Raw genomic sequence first — 24,882 nt, 5'->3', positions numbered from 1 at the left:
AAAAGTTGACAAAAAAACAAAAACGAGAACAGACCAGGTACTACAGAGCAAAGAGGTAGGATTTTCTTTCATTTTGAGCCCATGGCAAGAGGGCACCAGAGTATGCCATGCTAACGGGTTCCCACTAGATAACACCAAAAAGTCTGTGAAGAGCATGAGTATGCTAATGTTAGCCGGCTTGAGCTAGATACCGAGCTAGCATACGAACTCGGTAATAGACAGAGTACTCTCTCCTTCTGACGTTGCAAAATAGTGCATCGTGGGTAGTTTAGAAGATATCCGGAAATAAGTTCATAAGTAATAACCTAAAAACAGAACTATGTTTGTAGTTATAGGTAACCAGATGGTGAGTAAAAACTCATGCTTCCTACCCTTTGTCTGCACATACATGCTTGTGAATTGTTGCATTATTCAAGAGTGTAATATGGTTTGGTTGCATTATTCAATAGTGTAATATGTTTAAGAATAAAAGTTTGTCACTGTTGAATAGTTTGCTTACTGGCTTATGGCTGTGGACCAAAAATGTCACGTTGCCAGCCACAACAAAAGGTACAGTAAAGCAAGGATGTAATGTGAATTGAAAAGTAAAAGTATCTTTCGCCACCTCGCTCCTCAGTCTCTCCTTCATATCTCGTAGTGGGAATAGGGCCTTATCTGCTGAGTAAATGGGAACAGGAAGTCACAGCGGCGTGCTGGGGTATTTTTTTGGCCTTATCTGAGCTCTGGGACAATGACAGGGTCGCACACAAAGGAGGCCATTCCCCTGGCCAGTTCCCAGATCCCTGTCGTTTTTAAACGGCTCTGTGAGGCGTCAGAGTGGCTATTCCCTACGTCTAGAGGCAGCGCTGCCAGAGTGGACCACAGCCACAGATTTCAACACAGATCGGTTTTATCTGTTTACTTAGTTTTCCTCAAATCAACAGTTACATGTGGAGAAAAGTCATCACACACTGCTATGTCCGCTGGGTAAAGTTAGGTCCTCAGTTTGCCTAATGGCTAGCCCTCTCTGGAGCTAGATATTGACCTTTATAGCATTTTGACCATAGGAGGCTCACCCATCTATCAACACCTTCCTGTTCCTGGTGCAGTTAACACCTGCGTAGCTGCACCTGCCTGGTTACATCATAGGAAGCAGTACTCTCACTGCTGTGTCTTGAGGCCCCTTGTGCTGCTGCTCACTCCTACACATCCACCTCCTGTCTGAACACCTGCCTCAGAGCCACAGTTTCTGAACTATCGCACTTAAACTATAAGGGGAAGTGCTGTCAGAGAGAGAGAGTAGGGAGGAGAAAGTGAAGGCTGAGTGCTTCCTCCTGTGGCAAACAAGAATTACAAAATATATGGTCATCGCCCCTCAGAAATCTCCATGCCAGATTACCCCATATTACTTCAGTATACGCAGCTACACAGAGGAGACCAAACTGTCTGGCCGTTAAGAACACAATGTTAAGAACACATCAGGGGTAAGAGATTGGTGGTGTGGCTGAGTATTATTCCTAAAGTGCTAACAAACTAAGCCAAATTTCCTCTCTCCACCTCGTGTCCATGACTGTTCATTCTGCATGGTATTTTCCCACCGTGCACACTGTACTGGCATGTACAGTAGGACCCCATTGCTGGAGACCACATTGAAATGGCACACACTCACACTCGGCCGGGCAGAGACAAGCCCATCTCAGTTCACCTCCCAGGCCTCTGGCGGTCCACTTTCTTTATGTGTTGTTTTTCTCCGGAGAGGAATGTACCTCGTCTTGTGGGGCAGTTTTCCGGTTTGCCCCATCACCTCCACCTTCTGGGGGTGGTGTTTGGGGGTGATCAGAGGGGGCCAGAGTTTTACTGGAGGCACCATGAGGAAGCACTGGCTGTTTGACCAGGAACCGGAGGTGTAGGAATGTGTGAGTGACCTCAGGGGTGTTTCGTTGCAATCCTGCTGTGACACGGAGGGGGGGACCTCTCAGAAACAAAAGCAGGGACTTGAGCTGGGCCTCTTCTACACTTCCTTTCCCAAGACCATTGTTCCAAAGAGCGGGAGGCTTAGGCCATTGTGTGAGCCCCCTCCCAGGGGAGGGAGAAAGGGAGACAGAGCGATAGAGAGAGAGGTCCCTAAACTCTGTGTTCCTCCATCTCACCGACTCTACTCCGCCCTCTCTCTTTCGTTCTCTCTGTCTCCCTCCACCTCTCCCTGCCCCCTCTCCCTTTTTTCTGCACTCTATTTTCCTCTCGTTCCCCGGCTCTTCCTCTGATGATTAGAGTAATGCCTGAGAAGCAGGGAGTTCCTCCTGTTACATTCACAACTCATTACACAGCCTACACGCAAACCAGGACCACTTCTAGTACACAAGAGGATCCAGACACAGACAACCAGCTTCTCACACAATCAAGTAACCAAACAACCAACCAGCAAAAACAAGAGTACAAATGCCCTTTCATAAAAGGGGAAAAATATTATTTAAACAACTGAGCAATTACATAGCTGAACATGTAGCCTCGTGTCAATCCCTGACCACAAATGAATTCTGATCAGAGCAAGGGGACAAGGGGAAAAGGCTCCCCTCCTGCCCTAAGCAGTGTCCTACTGATCCAGACCTTTCACACACTTCAGCCTCTACAGAGGAATGTGTGCGCTGCTGTACTGTAGTGTCTCACTGCCTGCCCACACCTGCTGCCCCACGCCTGGGGCTTTACTCACGCCACTCTTATCAGGAGACAAGGCAGATAACACCGACATCAGACACGTAGCAGCAGAGATAAGAGCCAGATTGTTCTCTCCCCATCATATCTGGGCATGCTCTCCTCTCCTCGCCCTCTAGGCTCCAACAAGCTACGTCCTAATGGCTAACAGGAACGCCAACATGCATGGTCTAACGCATGAGAATGAAGAAAGTTGAGGCTCCCAATGTTTTCCTTTGAAATGAAGTGGAGTGAAACCTGAGGCCCAGGTGTTGTCTTCCCAGTCCGGCTCAGCCAGTGGGGAGTCTGGGGTTCGGAGCCCGGGCCAGCTTGGCATGGGGAGTAGCACCACGGTATGTAAATAAAAGAGCTGCAGATGGGCCTGGAGGAGTGTGTGGTCACACACGGACACGGCACGCCAGAGGGCCAACACTAACACCAGCAGAAGAGATGAGCTTTGAAACACACATGTACACACAAAACACCCTGGGTCAATGGGGGTGTTTATGGGAAAAGGTGATATGCCCTGTCAGTAGTTGACACTGCTGGTGTCCCAAATTTTTAACCCTATATAACACACTGTCGTTGTTAGAATCTTAATATCACAAACAGAACTGGTGTTATAATTAGTTTTAGGAGGGCATGTCATTTTTTTTATGGTTTCCCCCTCTGCCCCTCCTCCCGACAGTGGGGCCTGCTCCACCCCTCCTCTCGACTGTGGGGCCTGCTCCACCCCTCCTCCCGACTGTGGGGCCTGCTCCACCCCTCCTCCCGACTGTGGGGCCTGCTCCACCCCTCCTCTCGACTGTGGGGCCTGCTCCACCCCTCCTCCCGACTGTGGGGCCTGCTCCACCCCTCCTCCCGACTGTGGGGCCTGCTCCACCCCTCCTCTCGACTGTGGGGCCTGCTCCACCCCTCCTCCCGACTGTGGGGCCTGCTCCAACCCTCCTCCCGACAGTGGGGCCTGCTCCACCCCTCCTCCCAGCAGTGGGGCCTGCTCCACTCCTTCTCCCAACAGTGGGGCCTGCTCCACTCCTTCTCCCAGCAGTGGGGCCTGCTCCACTCCTTCTCCCAGCAGTGGGGCCTGCTCCACTTCTTCTCCTAACAGTGGGGCCTGCTCCACTCCTTCTCCCAACAGTGGGGCCTGCTCCACTCCTTCTCCCAGCAGTGGGGCCTGCTCTACTCCTTCTCCCAACAGTGGGGCCTGCTCCACTCCTTCTCCCAACAGTGGGGCCTGCTCCACTCCTTCTCCCGACAGTTGGAAGGCGCTGTGCCCAGTTGATAATCACCTTAATAATTGCCTCGAAACTGAACCTAAACCGAAACTAATAGCACACATATAACAACAGATTAAATAAATGAAGTAAAGTATGATGGGGAGAAAGGTGGAGGGGAAACAAACGATGCATAATTATGTCATCACCAATTGTGAATGAAGAACAGGACGGGCCATTGTACTGTATCGATCTATTCTAATTAGAACCTCAAAACTGTATGTACCCTATTAGACTATTCTCCAAAATTAAAACAATTATAGTAATGGCCTTTGAGTGTGGACTGTATTATTATGCATACTGGATGGACTGGTTACCTTCTGCTACACTCCAAACTGTCTATTTTTGAGTCTGGGAGAGAACATATAGGCCTAGGCGATGTGGTTGGTTCATTGATTGTGCAGAGCCGCCCCCAATTTGTATTTGATTTTGAATAGCCTAGATATCGGGAATTGTCATTTATGTTCATAATGAATAGGCTGAGACATTACCTTTAGCTACAGCATATCTCACCACTGTGTATTTCCATCTTCTTCATGACAACGTAATGACCGCCACAGCCCTAGGCTAGAACAATTAGGCACCAAAGACCTCTTAAATCATTTTAAAAAATGTTTTCCTGCCATGCGTAATATACAGTAGGCTATGTATTGTATAACAGCACAATCATTATTTTAACTCCGTTTTTGTATTTAAAAAAAAATAAAACATTTGGGCTTTGGCTCATATATGGGCCTATGTGTATGCATCAGCTCTAATATGCGTATGACTGTTTTGAATGAATCATCAACTTAGAAAGCACTGGTCATTTTGTTATGTTAGGCTTTGAAACAACGACCATGTTCTCCACTCAGTTTCAACCGGTTGTTGAACTTCTTTCGTCAAATTGATCAATCACAGTGAGGTGAGTTTTAAAAACACGATAATGTTCTGATGATAAGCATTTGATGTGATTTGATTGCATTTGCATTGATATCAGAGTGGTTAGAGGGACAATAGAGCCCCGAGTACCAGGCCATTAACGACCTGATGGTCACTATCAACAAATGTCCACATGTGCATAAGAGGAGAATACCATGACTCAACGGTCACGTGGAATTTTACTGCGGTCATGACTCATGACTGCCGGTGTGGCATAATACTGTCAGTGCAACAGCCCTAACCCTATATCAGTACAACAAATCCAAACAGTCTTGTCAGTCTACTCTGGCCTACATGGAGTACACAGTGAGAGTGTGTGTAATTTACAATGGCAAGAAGACCAACACGAATGGATGCACATGCTAAGTTAGCATTGCTACAAAATCTGAATGAAAACGACTCAGATGCTGTGGAAGAAATTATTCATGACATCTGATTATTCTTCAGATTCTGAGCCTCATCATGAACCTAAGCCTGAACCTGAACCTAAGCCTGAACCTAAGCACTAAAAAGACATGCTCCAACTGACATGGACATGCTCCAACTGTGTGAAGACGCACACCATGTAAGAACGAGCTGACAATAATTGACTATTTTTGACTGCTGTCATTGACACTTATATTCATTATAATGCCATTATTGCTTTTGTGCTGATTTACACTTTATCAAGCACACTTGGAGATTATAATGTTTAGGCTACTGATGTTTTCGTCATTTGACTGCGCGTCTTGCAGACTTTGCATCTTGGAAGATGGGGATTATTATATTTTTATTAAAATAAGTTGTTACTGCATTGAAACAACACATATACTTTCTGTTTCATAGTTGTAACAAAGGAACTCCACAAATAAAATACATTGAACACTTGAATGTGTTTCTATTTTTGTTGTTTTTACATATAGCCTATAGTAACAAACTAGTGAAAATGCTATTGTGTTATTTAAAATATATATTTTTGTATTCTAATGTTACCTAAGACCTTCATAAACACAACCAAATTATTATTTTTGCGATAGAATATATGAAATGTATTAATTACACTGTTAGAATGTTGCAGTCAGAATGGCTGCTCATTACTTAATATATATATTTTTAAATGTAACCTTTATTTAACTAGGCAAGTCAGTTAAGAACAAATTCTTATTTACAATGATGGCCTACCCGGGCCAAACCCGGTCGACGCTGGGCCAATTGTGCGCCACCCTACGGGACTCCCAATCACGGCCAGTTGCGATACAGCCTGGAATCGAACCAGGGTGTCTGTAGCGATGCCTCAAGCACTGAGATGCAGTGCCTTACACGGAACCCAAACCGGCTGCGCGCGTGCGCCATCGTGCATACATTTATTTTGTCCCCCTACACAAAACGGGATCACGACACGCAGGTTAAAATATCAAAACAAACTCAACCAATTACATTAATTTGGGAACAGGTCGAAAAGCATTAAACATTTATGGCAATTTAGCTAGTTAGCTTGCACTTGCTAGCTAATTTGTCCTATTTAGCTAGCTTGCTGTTGCTAGCTAATTTGTCCTGAGATATAAACATCGAGTTGTTATTTTACCTGAAATGCACAAGGTCCTCTACTCCGACAATTAATCCACACATAAAACCGAAACGTTTCTAGTCATCTCTCTTCCTTCCAGGATTTTTCTTCTCTTGACTTTATATTGCGATTGGAAACTTTAACTTCTTAAGACTAGGGGGCGCAGTTTTCGCTTTTGGCTAAAAAGGCGTACCCATTTGAAAATGCCTATTTCTCAGCCCCCGAAACTAGAATATGCATATAATAGTCAGATTAGGATAGAAAACACTCTGAAGTTTCCAAAACTGTAATTTTTTTGTCTGTGAGTTAAACAGAACTGATATTGCAGGCTAAAACTGAGGAAAATCCAACCAGGAAGTGGCCCTGTTCTTGAGACCTCTCTGTTCCCATGCATCCCTATTGCCCATATAAAGGGATATCAACCAGACTTCTTTTTCTATGTCTTCCCTAAGGTGTCAACAGCCTTTAGACATAGTTTCAGGCTTTTATTTTGAAGGATGAGCGTGAACGACCACATTGCGTAAGTGGATAGGTGGGGGCTCTCCGAGTGATTTTTGCGCAAAAGTGAAAGGCAGCCATTGTTTCTCTCGGTCCTAGTGAAAAGCCAACTGTCCCGGTTGATATATTATCGAATAGATATTTGAAAAACACCCTGAAGATGGATTATAAACAACGTTTGACATGTTTCTGTGGACATTATGGATATAATTAGGATTTTTTTCCGGTGTTGTCGCGAACGCTCTTTCCGGTGGATTTCTGGGCATAACGCAGCAAACAAACGGAGGTATTTGGATATAGAAAATATCTTTATGGAACAAAAGGAACATTTGCTGTCTAACTGGGAGTCTCGTGAGTGAAACCATCCGAAGATCATCAAAGGTAAACGATTAATTTGATTGCTTTTCTGATTTTCGTGACCAAGTTACCTGACGCTAGGTGTTCTTATTGTTTTGTCGAGCGATCGATAAATTTACACAAATGTAAGTATTGCTTGCGCTGTAAAGCATAATTCTGTCACGTTCTGACCATAGTTCTTTTGTATTTTCTTTGTTTTAGTGTGGTCAGGGCGTGAGTTGGGTGGGTAATCTATGTTTTGTGTTTCTGTGTTGTATTTCAGTGTTTGGCCTGATATGGTTCTCAATCAGAGGCAGCTGTCAATCGTTGTCCCTGATTGGGAACCATATTTAGGTAGCCTGTTTTCTGTAGGGTTTTGTGGGTGGTTGTCTTCAGTCTTTGTGTGTCTGCACCAGATAGAACTGTTTCGGTTTTCACGTTTGTTGTTTTGTATTTTTGGAAGTGTTCAGTTTATTGTCTTTTATTAAACATGATGAACACTAATCACGCTGCGCTTTGGTCCTCTCCTTCTTCCACAGAAGAAAACCGTTACAAATTTCAAAATCTGAGACGACAGATGGATTAACAAAAGGCAAAGCTGTGTTTTGCAATATTGCACTTGTGATTTCATGAAACTATATTTTATTATATACCGTTCGCGCTAGGCTAGGCTATGCTAGTCAGCGTTTCTGATGACAAATATCCCGGATCCGGGATGGGTGGTTCAGAAAGGTTAATAAATTAGATGCATTACTGCCACTGACCTCGTTTGTCTTTCAGTCACCCATGTGGGTATAACCAATGAGGAGATGGCACGTGGGTACCTGCTTCTATAAACCAATGAGGAGATGGGAGAGGCAGGACTTGCAGCACGATCTGCGTCAGAAATAGAACTGATTTCTATTTTAGCCCTTGGCAACGCAGACGCTCGTTGGCGCGCACGAGCAGTGTGGGTGCAATAATTGAATAACATTGATTTCTAAATTTATTTTGCAACGCGAGCGGTGTGGTCAGCCTATTAGGGCTTCCGAGTGGAGCAGCGGTCTAAGGGAAAGGGGCGGTCCATCGAGGCCCAGCGGTACTAGTGTTAAAGGGTAACTCTACCACTTTTCATTACCTCACCTCATTGTCATTATCTCCAGCACAATATCAGTGTCAACATGTGAAAATGGCACATTTCGAAAGTTTTGTAGAAAAAAATATAAAAAGTTAAAAAGTTGTAACCGATGACATCATCAAAAGTTTAAACCTTTAAAAAAACAGTGATTTTCAAACACTATGACATTCGCGGTGACATGGGGAGAAAGAAAGTACCCTCCCTTGGACTTGAAAATCTGTTTTCCCTTTTATTCCTACCCTGTGATGACACAGAGAAGCATTTTTTAGGACCTTCTTATTTTTTTTAACCACAGATCATAGAAATGGGCAGTTTTCACATATGTAGACACTGGTTTGGTGCTGGAGATAATTAATATGATGTTGAAAAGTGGCGGAATTGACTTTAAAGTTTAAAAGGGGAGGTTGCTTCATCTCCCGTGGTCTGCGGGGTCTTGAACATGTGGAAGGAAACACGGGGAAAATGATAGATTGAGGTACAGTAGTCACCCGGAGGGTCCACATTGAGGAAAAAATTGCACACGAAATAGACTTAATGATAACAGAGGAAAGCCTTCCTTTTCCGATCCAGATTAAAATATGGAACATAAAGATAGGGAACACTCTTTCAAAGAGAAAACAAACATTGTGCTTTATGAATTGGGCTTAGAACAAAAGTCATAAAATTGGTTCTTACGGTCCCTGTAGTTTGGGAAAACTGAAAGACCCCCTTTCCTTGTTTCATATGAAATTGACATTTCCTGTCCAAAACCTACCATGAAAAACCACTCTCTCATGGTTGAAATGTCCTCATGTAAAGCGGAATGTGATTATAAACGGGGAGCAGTAGTTTCATTACAGATACAGTATGGAACTTGTCCCATTTCATTACAGAACACCAGGCCTGGATTTACTGGACTTGAAAAAGCCAAAAGAGACAGGGTGGTAGCGGTACAATCTTTAACCATGTCGAAGAGACAGGGTGGTAGCGGTACACTCTTTAACCATGTCGAAGAGACAGGGTGGTAGCGGTACACTCTTTAACCATGTCGAAGAGACAGGGTGGTAGCGGTACACTCTTTAACCATGTCGAAGAGACAGGGTGGTAGCGGTACACTCTTTAACCATGTCGAAGAGACAGGGTGGTAGCGGTACACTCTTTAACCATATCGAAGAGACAGGGTGGTAGCGGTACACTCTTTAACCATGTCGAAGAGACAGGGTGGTAGCGGTACACTCTTTAACCATGTCGAAGAGACAGGGTGGTAGCGGTACACTCTTTAACCATGTCGAAGAGACAGGGTGGTAGCGGTACACTCTTTAACCATGTCGAAGAGACAGGGTGGTAGCGGTACACTCTTTAACCATGTCGAAGAGACAGGGTGGTAGCGGTACACTCTTTAACCATGTCGAAGAGACAGGGTGGTAGCGGTACACTCTTTAACCATGTTGAAGAGACAGGGTGGTAGCGGTACACTCTTTAACCATGTCGAAGAGACAGGGTGGTAGCGGTACAATCTTTAACCATGTTGAAGAGACAGGGTGGTAGCGGTACACTCTTTAACCATGTCGAAGAGACAGGGTGGTAGCGGTACACTCTTTAACCATGTCGAAGAGACAGGGTGGTAGCGGTACACTCTTTAACCATGTTGAAGAGACAGGGTGGTAGCGGTACACTCTTTAACCATGTTGAAGAGACAGGGTGGTAGCGGTACACTCTTTAACCATGTTGAAGAGACAGGGAGGTAGCGGTACACAAGCAAAACCAGCAATAAGTGTATTACTCAGCACGCTATACATGTATTGATACACATCTAAAACGCCCAGCAGTACAGACATTGTGGCGTGGCCTCTCTCAGTAATACTGGTTATCACAACATTCATTGTTTACTCAATAATGCATTTATTGCCGTTTCCTGCTTATGTACCCAGTCGCACCCTTGGCATTACATTCTCATAGTAGACTTTTTGGGGGTAAGAACTTCAGTTTATATAAGGCTAGAAGGAATGTCATGTTTAGTGTAGGGATTTGGACGCTCCTTTCAAGCATGAGAAGACAGTGCAGTTTACTGACAGAGAGCTCTACTGCACTGGGCTGCTGATCATGCTGCATCTCTAGCTATTTCCAGTGGAGCGCCAGAGGAAGGATGTGAACTGGGGGATGAATCAAAGAATGGTTCACAATGCATGATTAGGTTATTTGTGAGACTAGTGATCCATAAAGATGTTGTAAATGATGCGACAATGCTGCTGTATCATTTGAATTGAATGTCAGTCGTTACAGCACGATATCATTGAGGATGAGAACAAGTTTTACCGTACGTCAACAGGGACCTAGAAACAAAGCTCCCATCCAAGGGCTTGAAATTGACACGGCCTAGTCAGTTAGACGGATGCATCAATTGCGCAGTGCACAGGGGGGCCTCTGAGTCATAAATCATGATTGTGTGTGATACGTTTCACAGCTCTCTGCCTCAGGGTGTGTGTGTGTGTGTGTGTGTGTGCACCTGGGCTGTGTGTGCAGTGAACCCCTCTGTCTGTGGAGCCGGCCTGTCACTCACTGGGCCCTAATGGACATGTATCCGTGACGACATGGACACGTATCCGTGAAGGCAAGGGCCGCGAGACTTTCATCTCCAGGCCAACATGACATGGCTCGACAGCTGCAGGGCAGGCCACTGGGGAGCTGGCTGAGAGACCCCAAGTATCAGAGCTCAGGCCAGCCCCGGCTAAAGGAGGCCACCATCACACTGCAGCAGAAAGCAGCAACCCTGGAGAAAATACATCAAAGCCGCCCTAAACACAGGCCTGGCTACTCAAAATCCTTGCTCCGGCCAAACGCTATGCCACGACCACAAGTTTCTACTCCGCAATGAGTCTGGATCGGAGTACCTCCCGAACGATTTCTAGAACGCAAACACATTGTAACCATTCTGATTGGTACCAGAAACCGACGGGTTGCGCCAGAGCCAGAACACGTAGATAAAGAGGCGTTTTGAAAATGCGTCATTGGCTTTGATACGCTGATTGGTTAGAGATGATCCAATCACTGATTACTTGTGTTTTGTACAACACACTCATTTTGACATCACCACAAACAACTTCAACAATGGCAGACTCAGACTGGAGTATATCGCGAACGCAGGGGAGCAGCGGAATAATTCCGTTGGAGTCGTCAGGCAACCTAAACACTGGCCTGGTGCTTCTTTTGTGACCAGGATTTAAATGCAAAGAAAAATAAGTCATTGGTGCTGATGCAGAAGTCAGTTACATGAGAAGAACGCTCCAAAGACGTGTTGGTTTAACTGAAAGAGGAGGAACAAGGAGAGAAAAGCAAAGGGCAATGAAAGAGGGAATGTTTTCCTTGGCACAGAGAGCAGAGAAAAACAGCCCTGCTGTTTCATGACAAATGAACAGAAAAGTGCTTTAATTATACGTGTGCAAAGGACTAACAGTACAGCTATGATTTGATAGGTAAAGCTGAACAGTGTAAGGAGGGCAGGCAGTTCAGAAAACACATAGATCATAGTTCATCTCAAGGCAAACCTCAGAAGGTTCCGTTGGGGGATTCAATCACTGGGTTTATTTTCTACCCAAACACGGCAGTTCAAGCTTATTCCCATCTGTCAGAGATTATCATCTGATGAAGTGTCATTTTATGAAAGGAAGGATCAATCTCAGAAGATACACAAATCAGGCTGCATTATACTATACCAGTGGTTCCCAAACTTTTTATAGTCCCGTACCCCTTAAAACAATCAACCTCCAGCTGCGTACCCCCTCTAGCACCAGGGTCAGCGCACTCTACAATGTTGTTTTTTGCCATCATTGTAAGCCTGCCACACACACACTATACGATACATTTAAACATAAGAATGAGTGTGAGTTTTTGTCACAACCCGGCTTGTGGGAAGTGACAAAGACCTCTTATAGGACCAAGGCACAAATAATAATATAATAATACATCAATAATTTTCTCTTTATTTAGCCATCTTACATATAAATCCATATTTGTTCATCAAAAATTGTGAATAAATCACCACAGGTTAATGAGAAGGGTGTGCTTGAAAGGATGCACATAACTGCAATGGTGGGTTGTATTGGAGAGATTCTCAGTCTTAAATCATTTCTCACAAACAGTCTGTGCCTGTATTACGTTTTTCATGCTAGTGAGGGCCGAGAATCCACTCTCACATAGGTACGTGGTTGCAAAGGGCATCAGTGTCTTAACAGCGCGATTTGCCAAGGCAAGAAACTCTGAGCGCAGCCCTATCCAGAAATCGGCAGTGGCTTATGATTAAATTTTCACAGAACCGCTTGTTGCAATTTCGATGAGACTCTCTTGTTCAGATATCGGTAAGTGGACTGGAGGCAGGGCATGAAAGGGATAACGATTCCAGTTGTTTGTGTCGTCCGTTTCCGGAAAGTACCTGCATAATTGCGCACCTAGCTCACTCAGGTACTTTGCTATATCACATTTGACATTGTATGTAAGCTTGAGTTCATTTGCACACAAAAAAAATCATGCAATGATGGAAAGACCTGTGTGTGTCCTTGTTAATGCACACAGAAAAGAGCTCCAACTTCTTAATCATAGCCTCAATTTTGTCCCGCACCTTGAATATACACTGCTCAAAAAAATAAAGGGAACACTTAAACAACACAATGTAACTCTTCCTATGCTTCCTGGCTGATGTTTTGGTCACTTTTGAATGCTGGCGGTGCTTTCACTCTAGTGGTAGCATGAGACGGAGTCTACAACCCACACAAGTGGCTCAGGTAGTGCAGCTCATCCAGGATGGCACATCAATGCGAGCTGTGGCAAGAAGGTTTGCTGTGTCTGTCAGCGTAGTGTCCAGAGCATGGAGGCGCTACCAGGAGACAGGCCAGTACATCAGGAGACGTGGAGGAGGCCGTAGGAGGGCAACAACCCAGCAGCAGGACCGCTACCTCCGCCTTTGTGCAAGGAGGAGCAGGAGGAGCACTGCCAGAGCCCTGCAAAATGACCTCCAGCAGGCCACAAATGTGCATGTGTCTGCTCAAACGGTCAGAAACAGACTCCATGAGGGTGGTATGAGGGCCCGACGTCCACAGGTGGGGGTTGTGCTTACAGCCCAACACCGTGCAGGACGTTTGGCATTTGCCAGAGAACACCAAGATTGGCAAATTCGCCACTGGCGCCCTGTGCTCTTCACAGATTAAAGCAGGTTCACACTGAGCACATGTGACAGACGTGACAGAGTCTGGAGACGCCGTGGAGAACGTTCTGCTGCCTGCAACATCCTCCAGCATGACCGGTTTGGCGGTGGGTCAGTCATGGTGTGGGGTGGCATTTCTTTGGGGGGCCGCACAGCCCTCCATGTGCTCGCCAGAGGTAGCCTGACTGCCATTAGGTACCGAGATGAGATCCTCAGACCCCTTGTGAGACCATATGCTGGTGCGGTTGGCCCTGGGTTCCTCCTAATGCAAGACAATGCTAGACCTCATGTGGCTGGAGTGTGTCAGCAGTTCCTGCAAGAGGAAGACATTGATGCTATGGACTGGCCCGCCCGTTCCCCAGACCTGAATCCAATTGAGCACATCTGGGACATCATGTCTCGCTCCATCCACCAGTGCCACGTTGCACCACAGACTGTCCAGGAGTTGGCGGATGCTTTAGTCCAGGTCTGGGAGGAGATCGCTCAGGAGACCATCCGCCACCTCATCAGGAGCATGCCCAGGCGTTGTAGGGAGGTCATACAGGCACGTGGAGGCCACACACACTACTGAGCCTCATTTTGACTTGTTTTAAGGACATTACATCAAAGTTGGATCAGCCTGTAGTGTGGTTTTCCACTTTAATTTTGAGTGTGACTCCAAATCCAGACCTCCATGGGTTTATAAATGTGATTTCCATTGATCATTTTTGTGTGATTTTGTTGTCAGCACATTCAACTATGTAAAGAAAAAAGTATTTAATAAGAATATTTCATTCATTCAGATCTAGGATGTGTTATTTTAGTGTTCCCTTTATTTTTTTGAGTAGTGTAGTTGCGGAGAGTCCCTGTAATCGTAGACTCAGATTATTCAGGTGAGAAAAAACATCACCTAGATAGGCCAGTTGTGTGAGAAACTCGTCAACATGCAAGCGGTCAGACAAGTGAAAATGATGGTCATTAAAGAAAACTTCAAGCTCGTCTCAATAAAAAACTGTGTCAATACTTTGCCCCTTGATAACCAGCGCACTTCTGTATGTTGTAAAAGCATTACATGGTCGCTGCCCATATCATTGCATAACGCAGAAAATACACAAGAGTTCAGGGGCCTTGCTTTAACTTCTTGCAACTATAGGGGGTGCTGTTCCGCATTAGCATTTTTTGGTCTCCAAATTAAACTGCCTCGTGCTCAATTCTTGATCGTACAATATGCATATTATTGTTATTATTGGATAGAAAACACTTTCTAGTTTCTATAGCCGTTGGAATTTTGTCTCTGAGTGGTACAGAACTACTTCTACATCACTTTTCCTGACAGGGAGTCAGATTTCAGAAATTTTTACCCCTGATCTGGGATCGGTTTTAAGGTGCCAGTAGATGCTATAGAGAAACCGACACTGCCTACGTCTTCCTCTGGGTGTCAGTACGTCATCACGTTTTGAATGGATTCGATTGCGCAATCAGAGCCACTATAAAACACGAAAACGTAGAAGTACCGCTCTCTTCCTGCATGCGTCATGCGCAAAATGGACATCAGACCTGCCTCCTTCCAAATCGTTGTTTAGAGAGTGATATTTCTCCGGTCATGTTTTCAGTCGTTATAGTTGTTAAAAACATCATAATGTAGTTAATTTGAACCGTTTTATAGCAATTTATATCCGTTTAGTGCGATTTTGAGGAATTTCTTTGTCGTGCACTCTGAAACTTTGGACACGTTTCGGGGTCCCGTTCGATCGTTAGTGGATATTTCGAAGGACAGAGGACATCTATCGACCAAAAGAAGATTCGACCCAAGAAAGGATTCTTTGCCCAAGATTCTGATGGAAGAACAGCTCACAGTAAGAACAATTTATGATGATAAATCGTGTTTCTGTCGATAAATGTTAAACGTTTATGTCGCCATCTTGTTTGCTATAGCTTCGCTTGGCGCAACCTGTATTGAAAAGTAAGGATAATTTAAAAAATGTAAATCAGCGATTGCATTAAGAACTAATTTGTCTTTCGATTCCTGTCAACCCTGTATTTTTTTGTCAAGTATATGATTAGCTTTCAATTAAACTAGATCACTCTGAAAGATGACGTCAGACATTTTGAGGCTTGATTTCCTAGTATTTTCATTGTGTAACCACGGTTTTGTATGGCTAAATATGCACATTTTCGAACAAACTGTATATGTATGTTGTAAAATGATGTTACAGGAGTGTCATCGGAAGAATTCTGAGAAGGTTAGTGAAAAAATTAATATATTTTGGCGGTGATTACGTTATAGCGCTCTTTGGCTGGAATCGATGCTCTGGTAACGTTTTCACATGTGGTATGCTAACTTATCGATTTATTGTGTTTTCGCTGTAAAACGCTTAGAAAATCTGAAATATTGTCTGGAATCACAAGATCTGGGTCTTTCCATTGCTATGCTTTGTCTATTCTTATGAAATGTTTTATTAAGAGTAAATTGGTCATACACGTTGCTCTCTATAGTAATTCTAGTCGTCTTGTGATGGTAGGTGCAATTGTAAACTGTGATTTCTACCTGAAATATGCACTTTTTTCTAACAAAACCTATCCTATACCATAAATATGTTATCAGACTGTCATCTGAAGAGGTTTTTTCTTGGTTAGTGGCTATCAATATCTTAGTTTAGCCGAATTGGTGATAGCACCTGAAGTAGTAAGAAACTGATGGAGTTAGAAAAGTGGTGTATTTTGCTAACGTGTTTAGCTAATAGATTTACATATTTTGTCTTCCCTGTAAAACATTTAAAAAATCTGAAATGGTGGCTTTATTCACAAGATCTGTATCTTTCATCTGGTGTCTTGGACTTGTGATTTAATGATATTTAGATGCTACTATCTACTTGTGAAGCTATGCTAGCTATGCTAATCAGTGTGTGGGGGGGTGGGGGGTGATCCCGGACCCGGGGTAGAGGCTCGTTAGAGGTTAACAAAGTTAACCATTTTCATTGCAGTGTCCAAAACGTCTTTCAAGCTGTCAGGCATTCCCTTGGCAGCAAGAGCCTCTTGGTGGATGCTGCAGTGTACCCAAGTGGCATCGGGAGCAACTGCTTGCATGTGCGTTACCACTCCACTATGTCTCCCTGTCATGGTGTTTTCGCCATCAGTACAGATACCAACACATCTTGACCACCAAAGTCCATTTGATGTCACAAAGCTGTCCAGTACTTAAAAAATATCCTCTCATGTTGTCCTGGTTTACAGTGGTTTGTAGAAGAGGATGTCTTCCTTAATTGACCACCCATAAACGTAACGGACATATACCAGGAGCAGTGCCAGGCCCGCCACGTCTGTTGACTCATTCAGCTGTAACGCATATAATTCACTGGCTTGTATGCGAAGCAGTAATTGTTTCAAAAAATCTCCTGCCATGTCACTGATGTGTCGTGAAACAGTGTTGTTTGATGAAGTAATTGTCTGTATAGTTTTTTGGGCCTTTTCCTCCAGCATTGTTCCAGCCATATCCGCAACAGCAGGAAGAATTAAGTCCTCCACAATAGTATGGGGCTTGCCTGTCCTAGCCATTCGGTAGCTCACCATATAAGACGCTTCTAGCCCCTCCTTATTAATGCTATCTGTTGCTTTTATACATGTCTTACTACTCGCAAGTCATCTTTATTCTCGCTCAAAAAACTCCTGTGGCTTATTTTTCAAATTGTCATGTTTCGTTTCTAAATGTCTGTGCAAGAGTTAAGGTTTCCCGCGAGAGAGTAACGGTTAATGTGATTGGATGTTATTTGACTAGGCTACCTGTATTTGACATTGTGTTGTTTTTTCGCTGAACACTAGATGGTTGAATTTGATTTTTGGCAGTGAAACAAGGCTACTTAGGCGAGACAAAAAAAACTCACCCAAATGTATAGCCCCGTTGGAAAATATTCATGTACTGTTTGAAAATGTGAGAAAAATTCCCAAAAATGATACATTTTACCCCCGTTTGGGAATACTTGTACTATACAAATAAAGACAACAAAAACTGGACCCAACATCCTGCGTAGAAAACCAACAATAGATTGGTCATCCAAACCAAAATAGAAAGAGCGGTAATTTCCTTGACCACATCCTATTTTGTCTTAAAAGGATCACCAGAGAGGGTTAACCCAAAATGCCATGAAAAGGGAAACATCTGTCTCAACTACACCTCAGCCAATTCATTAGGCCAAAAGAGTTAATGCACCTGAGACTATTTTGAGGGAAGCAAACATTAGAAAACAGGCTAGACCTGTACATTGAAGGGATTTTCTTATCTTAATCATAAGGACATACCAGTCATAGCTGGGAGGGACACAAGCTCTGTATTATCCTATGTAATGTCAACACTGCAAAGGTGATGGTGTTTGTGGGTTCACAGGTGATGGGGCTCCCCAGGGTTCACAGGGGAAGGGGCTCCCCAGGATTCACAGGTGAAGGGGCTCCCCAGAATTCACAGGTGAAGGGGCTCCCCAGGGTTCACAGGTGAAGGGGCTCCCCAGGGTTCACAGGTGAAGGGGCTCCCCACTGCTGCAGTGACCACTACAGAACTTCAGTGTTTATAGAGCCGTCCATATTATTTTTATTAGTGTTACACTATTGTTCTTACGTAATATAAACATATACAATTCTAGTAGCACGTCTTAGACTGATGGACTGTGTCATCCCCACGGCCTCTACAATGGATCAGTCCGCTCAGACAGGAGCCAATCAGACAGCGGTCTTAGACTGATGGACTGTGCCATCCCCACGGCCTCTACAATAGATGAATCCACTCAGACATGCACAAATCAGACATGTCTTGTACACAATTAAATTATTATTATTATTATTATTTTCTACAGCTCGACTAAAGAAATCTCGGTCGACCAACAGCCTATCGACCAAACAGTCGACTAAATGGGATCAGTCCTAATGTCCACCAACAGGAATAGCAGCTACAACACATCTGGTGTAGCAGGGGGAAACCGCTGCACCACCTTGGGAGATAATTCCATGGCTTCACTCTGGACCTGCTGGACTGTGATGTGCTGTGGCGTTATCTGCACCGAACGCAGGGCGGAGATTGCATCTCCAGGTCCCAAATTGTAGGCCTAAGCCCCAGTGCTGAAGCAGTGCCTGGAGAAGAGCCATGGACACAGATACAGACTCACCGCTGTGATTATATCATATACCCACTGCTACCATGCTGGGTGCTCCACCAACCCACCAAGACTGTGATATGCCCTAAACCTTACAATGACCCTGAGAATAAACGCTGAACTGAGTTCATATTCAGCACTGTCCCAAAAGAGAGGTCCAAATTCTTTGTCTAATGGGTGCAGCTATTGCTCTGACCCAAATGATTCATCCAATTCTCTTTTCCCGAGAATTCTCTGTTTCCAAGGAATTTGCTTATTTGCCAGAGGATCGCACACAAACACTAAAAGACAGTAAAAAATGAGACGAGGTACTAATTGAGCTAACAATCATTCACTCTGTCATTTGTTCCCAGGCCAGACAGAGCCTTCCTGGAATCCTTGGTGGGGGCCTGGCTGTGGGAGTGGGATGCAAAGCAAGACTATGAGAGGAGATAAGGTCCCTGGTCGTTCTCCCTATTGAGGCACATTAGAAAGCTGACGCAATGGAGAGCCACGCATGCAAATGACCTGCGTGAGTTGCATTGTGTCTCCGCCCAGCTGGGCGTCCACAGAGAATAGGGCTCGGGGGTGTGACACATACGGCAGGGTTTATTAAAGAAAGAGACACACATTCAGATGAAAGAAGGACAGCAGGGTGACATAATCGTCCTGATGGGGGGTTCTGCCATACAGACCCATATGGGCTGGGGGGTGGGGCTAATGAAGAGGCAGGTGCATGACACCAGCATCACAACATCTGAGAGGAAATGAACAGTGATGTTTGCATATGACACATAAGAAGATTACACAAACACCACTTTGTCTTCTTTATTTTCCTTTGAAACACCCAAAGACAAGTTGGCTTGAAGTGAACACTAAACAGATGAAAACATGCACAAAACGGACATGGGTCCTTTCTCTGGATGGATGAACATCTCATCTATAATAGGATGATGACACATGGAGTGGTCTGGAGTGTTTTTGGTTGCTGTTTGTCATGGGACCAGAGTCAGCAGAGGCTAATGAAAAGAGAGCCAGCCAGCCAAGACAGACAGGACAGGACAGACACACACACTATAGTAGCTCTGTGTTGATCCAGCTGGAAGCTGCTGACAGAGCCTAACTCACACTGACCTGCAGGAATGCTAAACGGGACACTTCACCTCTGTGTGTCACTCCGGTGTTTGAGACAGAAATGGAGGGCCCAGAGACCATGCCCTAATGATTATAGCTTATTGGATGGCAGGCCCTAATGATTATAGCTGACTGGACGGCAGGCCCTAATGGGAGGCCTAATGGCCAGTTGATGTAGTGGCAGACTCTAGGGTCCTCTTGGAAGAGCTTGCCAAGGAGGTATGCATTTAAACCTGCACCCCTGTGGTAACTAACTGCACACAAAGAGAACCAAGCCCTTAATGAGATACTTTTTCCCAGCATGGAGAATGTTTTCTTTTTTTACCCAAGGAACAAACATTGCATTGTTTTTGTCTTGAGGGGTGGAGGACAGCAAATATGAATGTGTGTGTGTGTGTGTGAGTTCATGCCTCTTCCTCTTTAAGCTAAACAGACGCACCAGAACACTCCACACTTGTTGGTCTCAGGATAAGAGGTAACTCCACACCCCATCCTTTGTTCATAATGGACTTTTACTCTCCAGCGGCGCCAAACTTTCATCTACGTACTTCCCCAGTACTAACTCCCCTCTCCTCCTGACAGAGTAAGCATGTGACTAACCATGTCCGTTTGCGGTCAGTGTGGGTGCGGTGGGGTGCATCAGGCCTCCACTTACAGTAATGGAGATAAGGTGACAGATTAACAGCCCAGGGAGAGATCCCAGCCACTTTCCCTTTCGACAGCTCTGCTCCTCTCCGCTTCGATATCAGCACTGCAGCCGAGACCACATTTCCTCATCTCCATGACAAAAGCTAGACTTTTCTCTCCTCTAAACCCAAAGTCCTGTTTGAAGTCGCCTCAAACTCCTGAAGGGCAGAATAGTAACAGTTCTGTTGGAAAGTTCCGAGGCCTCTAACCCTTCTCTTTGTCCTCTCGACCAAAACTTTCATCTCAGTCTTCGGGTTAAGCCGAACTGTAATGTCACAAGAGGAGTCGGATTCCAGTTCCAGAAAACAGATGGGAGGTGTCCTTGTGGGGTACACATTCCTACAACATGACATCATCCCTCCTAGTCTTTTTCTGCATTCAAACGCACTGTGCTGCTATGTCGTGTCTTGGACAATGGTTGGCACAGATAGAGCGGGAGGGATTTGGGGAAAATAACTGAAACCTTGATAAGACCAAGCAGTCCACAGCTGGGATCCATAAGTCATACTGTTCTGTTGCCCGTTTGGTGCCTTAGCTTTTTGTCAGCGTGAAACTGCATCTTAATGTACCGTTTTTTCCAGTTCAGAGTGCCAGTGTGCACCTGGGCCTATGCTCCAGTCACATCCTGCATGAAGGCTGAGTCATTAAGGCCCTCAACAGGAAGGGTGCTTTGAAAGCTCTGCACTGGTGCCTTTTGGAAAACAACTGCACTCAGAATAGCAGCTTTCCACTATTACGCACGTGTCAAAATGTGTAAAGCCAGCCTTGAGCCATAAGAGATAGAGAGATATGTGCATGTGAGCCTACGTTTCTATGTTGTGGAAATACCATGACGTGACATGCAAAATGTCATTCTAATCTTGACTGTATAAAGATTAAGATTGAATACATTTTCAAAAGAGGTGAACAATCAGTCATATCTTAAATATATATGGTTGTTCAGTCAGGCAATGTCAATGATGAGACATTGTGAAAGCTGTACATCTGACATGATGCCGTGGAAACAGACAGGCAGAGATAAGCAACAAACAAAAAGAGCCCATTCTGCTGAACAAAGTTTACATAATACACAAAAACATACACCCCCAAACCCCCCAGACTACACACATCCTTACAAGCACATGCATGAACTAACATACACCCCCAAACCCCCCAGACTACACACATCCTTACAAGCACATGCATGAACTAACATACACCCCCAAACCCCCCAGACTACACACATCCTTACAAGCACATGCATGAACTAACATACACCCCCAAACCCCCCAGACTACACACATCCTTACAAGCACATGCATGAACTAACATACAAATTAGGGCAATGTCATTCAACTTCTTTGTAAATATGGTAGTGCATTCCAACGTTTGTTGTATCATCGACATTGGTATCTGCTCTAACGGGTGGTTTTGAAAGACCCCCGCCCTTTAAATTCTTGTAAATCTGGCACTCATCAACAAAAAATTAAAGGATGGTTAAAGAGAGACATGAAACAAAGTTCAATGAGAAGTTCAGCAGTTTCCCAAATGTCCAAGGCAAGAGATATCCTTGAGGCTGTGTTCATAGATTCATCTTGGTCTTAGATGAGTAAAACTAAGAAATGCTTTGATAAATGTTGGCTAGCTTGTCTGTGATCCAACCCAGTAGAAAACAGAACACTTGACAAAGGGTCATAGGTAGACCACTCTGGTAACAATAACCTTTGCTTTTCCCATTTGGGTTTCTTCTCTTTCCACTTGTGTCAGAGACCAGACACAAAATCCCTGACAGCTAGAGGTCCTGAAGGGCCCCATTCCAACACAGACCAGTGCTTCTTCCTCTTCTGAGGCATAGACTAACTGACCTCCTTTACAAGGTCTATGGGACCTGTCTGTTTAGCGAGCCAATTAAACATTTAGCACACCAACGGTAGAGTTGACAGGCAAACACCGGCGGCTTCAGTACAGAGACAGAATTTCACGGTCTGTCTAAAAGGTTTTAACACTTTCCCATCAATATGCCCAGTCTGAAAAGAAAGTGGAAATTTCCTTCTCATTATCCTGAGCTGTACTTGAGGCATTGTGACATGGGAGAGGAAGGTGCAATGGTGAAGGAGAAAGCATAATATTCTGTTGAACTTCAACCATAAAAACTAGCAGATGACGGAGCAAACGATATGCTGTGTTTGCGTGAAACAAGGTCAAGTCTATATGCAAAACGTCTAGTATGTTGGGATGGAAACTAGAAATACAGGTACAATATTCAGATCAAGTGAACTCCAGCTCATTCCTTTTTGCCAGTAGCAAGAAGTACTATACTGGCGATGACTAAACTGTAAATGGATGGAGCTTTTCCCAGAATTATTGTTATTTCAATAGTTCAACACTGTGATGCCTCTGTAATGGAGGGAAGGAGGAGGCTGTGTGCCTGTCTGTGTCATGATGCCCCAGATCAAATCAAATTTACTTATATAGTCCTTTGTACATCAGCTGATATCTCAAAGTGCTGTACAGAAACCCAGCCTAAAACCCCAAACAGCAAGCAATGCAGGTGTAGAAGCTTGCTAGCTAGAGGCAGGAATAACAAGGCGGCAGGAGTAGGCCTAAGTAAGTGGAATGAAGGGACTGTATTGGGTGTTTGGGTAGGCTGGCTCTGTTTGAACACAAAGTCATGAATAAACCATGGCTGCAGTATGGGCGAGCGGCCTGGCGACCAATAGACAGTCACAGTGGGCTCTTTAGAAGCCTATCACTGGCCTGGGGAGGCTGACAGCTGCTCCCTCCCGGAGAATCACCACAGACACCACCACCGCCGCGCTGGACGTTTTGTTTGGGGCTCTCTTAACGGCCCTGCCTTTCATTGTGGCCCAACAGTTTTACGAGACGCCGATAATGGGACATTGATGGTCTTCAATACGGAACACCGCTCCCTCTGGTCAATAATAATGCAGTGTGTGGCACACTTACGTTTAAAAAAGACAGATGGCGATGTTATACGCCAGGGGGGTTTCACTCCCAATTCCTGGGGGTTTGCATGGATGCACATCTAACACCAAACCAATTCCCCAAGCTTTGTAGGTCTAATTGGGCAACAAGCTGTGAAATATTTATTGGCATAAAAACACAAATGAAACCTTATCAGCTTGAATATGTTGGACTTTCAAATAGGGGCCACAAGAGCATCCCGTGATAAAAGGGCAATTCCGCCAGGTAAAGATGGCTTATAAAAAACCATGATGGAACCAACATCAGTTTTAAATATTGACTTTCTAATGCAGGACAAATGAGTAGCTCCATACAGTACACAAACATGTGATCCTCTGTCATTCTAACAGCTCCCATAATCCAATATACCATATGTCAATCTCAGACAAAGCGTTTTAAAAATGTTTTAATTGCGGCAGCTCTGAACAAAGCCAAATCCACAGAATGGGGGGGAAAAACCAACGCAACTAAAAAACAAAGGGATTTGTGGTATCTGATGTCTAGGGGATATAATAAAAATGAGCTAGACAGGATTAACACATGGATTTTGTCTATATTATCGCACACTTAACCTCTTCAAACAAATTCCTAAACAATCCAACCTGGGTCCCTCATTCTGTTGTGGCCAGAGTGAGAGAAAGAGGTCAGAGTCCGAACGTGTGTCTCCTAGCCAACTGACCTGGCTACATCCCACCGTTCCTGAGACTCTTTGACCATGAGACGTGGGACACAGAACTCACACCGCGCTGTTGCTGGCTCACCGGGGACCTGTAAAGGGTTTAGTTTGGCTGACTCTGCCATGTAGGAGAGAGAAGAGGAAGCTCCGCTACGTTGGACCTTTCTTTCTCATCCCAGCCCAACCCGTAATTCCCCTTAATCTGGTTGAGCACCATATGGGAGGGAATGGATTGGGTGAGGCAGAGACCTGAGGTACCAGATGTCAGAGAAACGGTTGTGTGATGTGTGTTTGTTTGTGGAAACCTGATGGCGGGGGTAATGGCTGTCCCCAATCCCATCAATGGGCTGGGTTGGAGCTCATAACAATAGCTGAGCCACACGTAACGTATAAGGTAATACATTGGGATGGGCGAGAGGCAAAACAAATGGAGAGGGTAATCCGAGCAGCAGGGCAGGCCTGTCAGCTGGCTGAGGCAACTCCAGCCCACCCTGGAGTGTAGGGGCCACAAGAGCATCCCGTGATAAAAGGGCAATTCTGCCACTTTTCAAAGTCATATTCATCATCTCCAGCACCAAACCTGTCTACGTACAGTTGAAGTCGGAAGTTTACATACACTTAGGTTGGAGTCATTAAAACTTGTTTTTAAACCACGCCACAAGTTTCTTGTTAACAAACTATAGTTTTGGCAACTCGGTTAGGACATCTACTTTGTGCATGACACAAGTCATTTTTCCAACAATTGTTTACAGTCAGATTATTTCACTTATAATTCACTGTCTTA

At 44.7% G+C, this 24,882-nt stretch overlaps 1 protein-coding gene across 6 annotated transcripts in view; it reads right to left on the bottom strand.

Annotated features, from left to right (window-relative positions):
- LOC139575779 (caskin-2-like) overlaps positions 1–24,882 on the bottom strand; it is a 92,420-nt gene that overhangs the window by 52,186 nt on the left and 15,352 nt on the right. The window contains exon 1 of one of the 6 annotated variants that reach the window (XM_071401105.1): positions 20,427–20,543. The exons of the other annotated variants lie outside the window; for them this stretch is intronic. The gene's annotated coding sequence lies outside the window, so the exon portion shown is untranslated. Of the gene's footprint in view, positions 1–20,426; positions 20,544–24,882 lie in introns of those variants that run through there. 6 annotated transcript variants of the gene reach the window in all.

This window comes from Salvelinus alpinus, chromosome 1 (genome assembly GCF_045679555.1).
Source record: "Salvelinus alpinus chromosome 1, SLU_Salpinus.1, whole genome shotgun sequence".
NCBI classification, from domain to species: Eukaryota; Metazoa; Chordata; class Actinopteri; order Salmoniformes; family Salmonidae; genus Salvelinus; species Salvelinus alpinus.
Note: the sequence above shows the minus strand (reverse complement) of the source record. Positions and strands in the feature narration are given on the sequence as shown.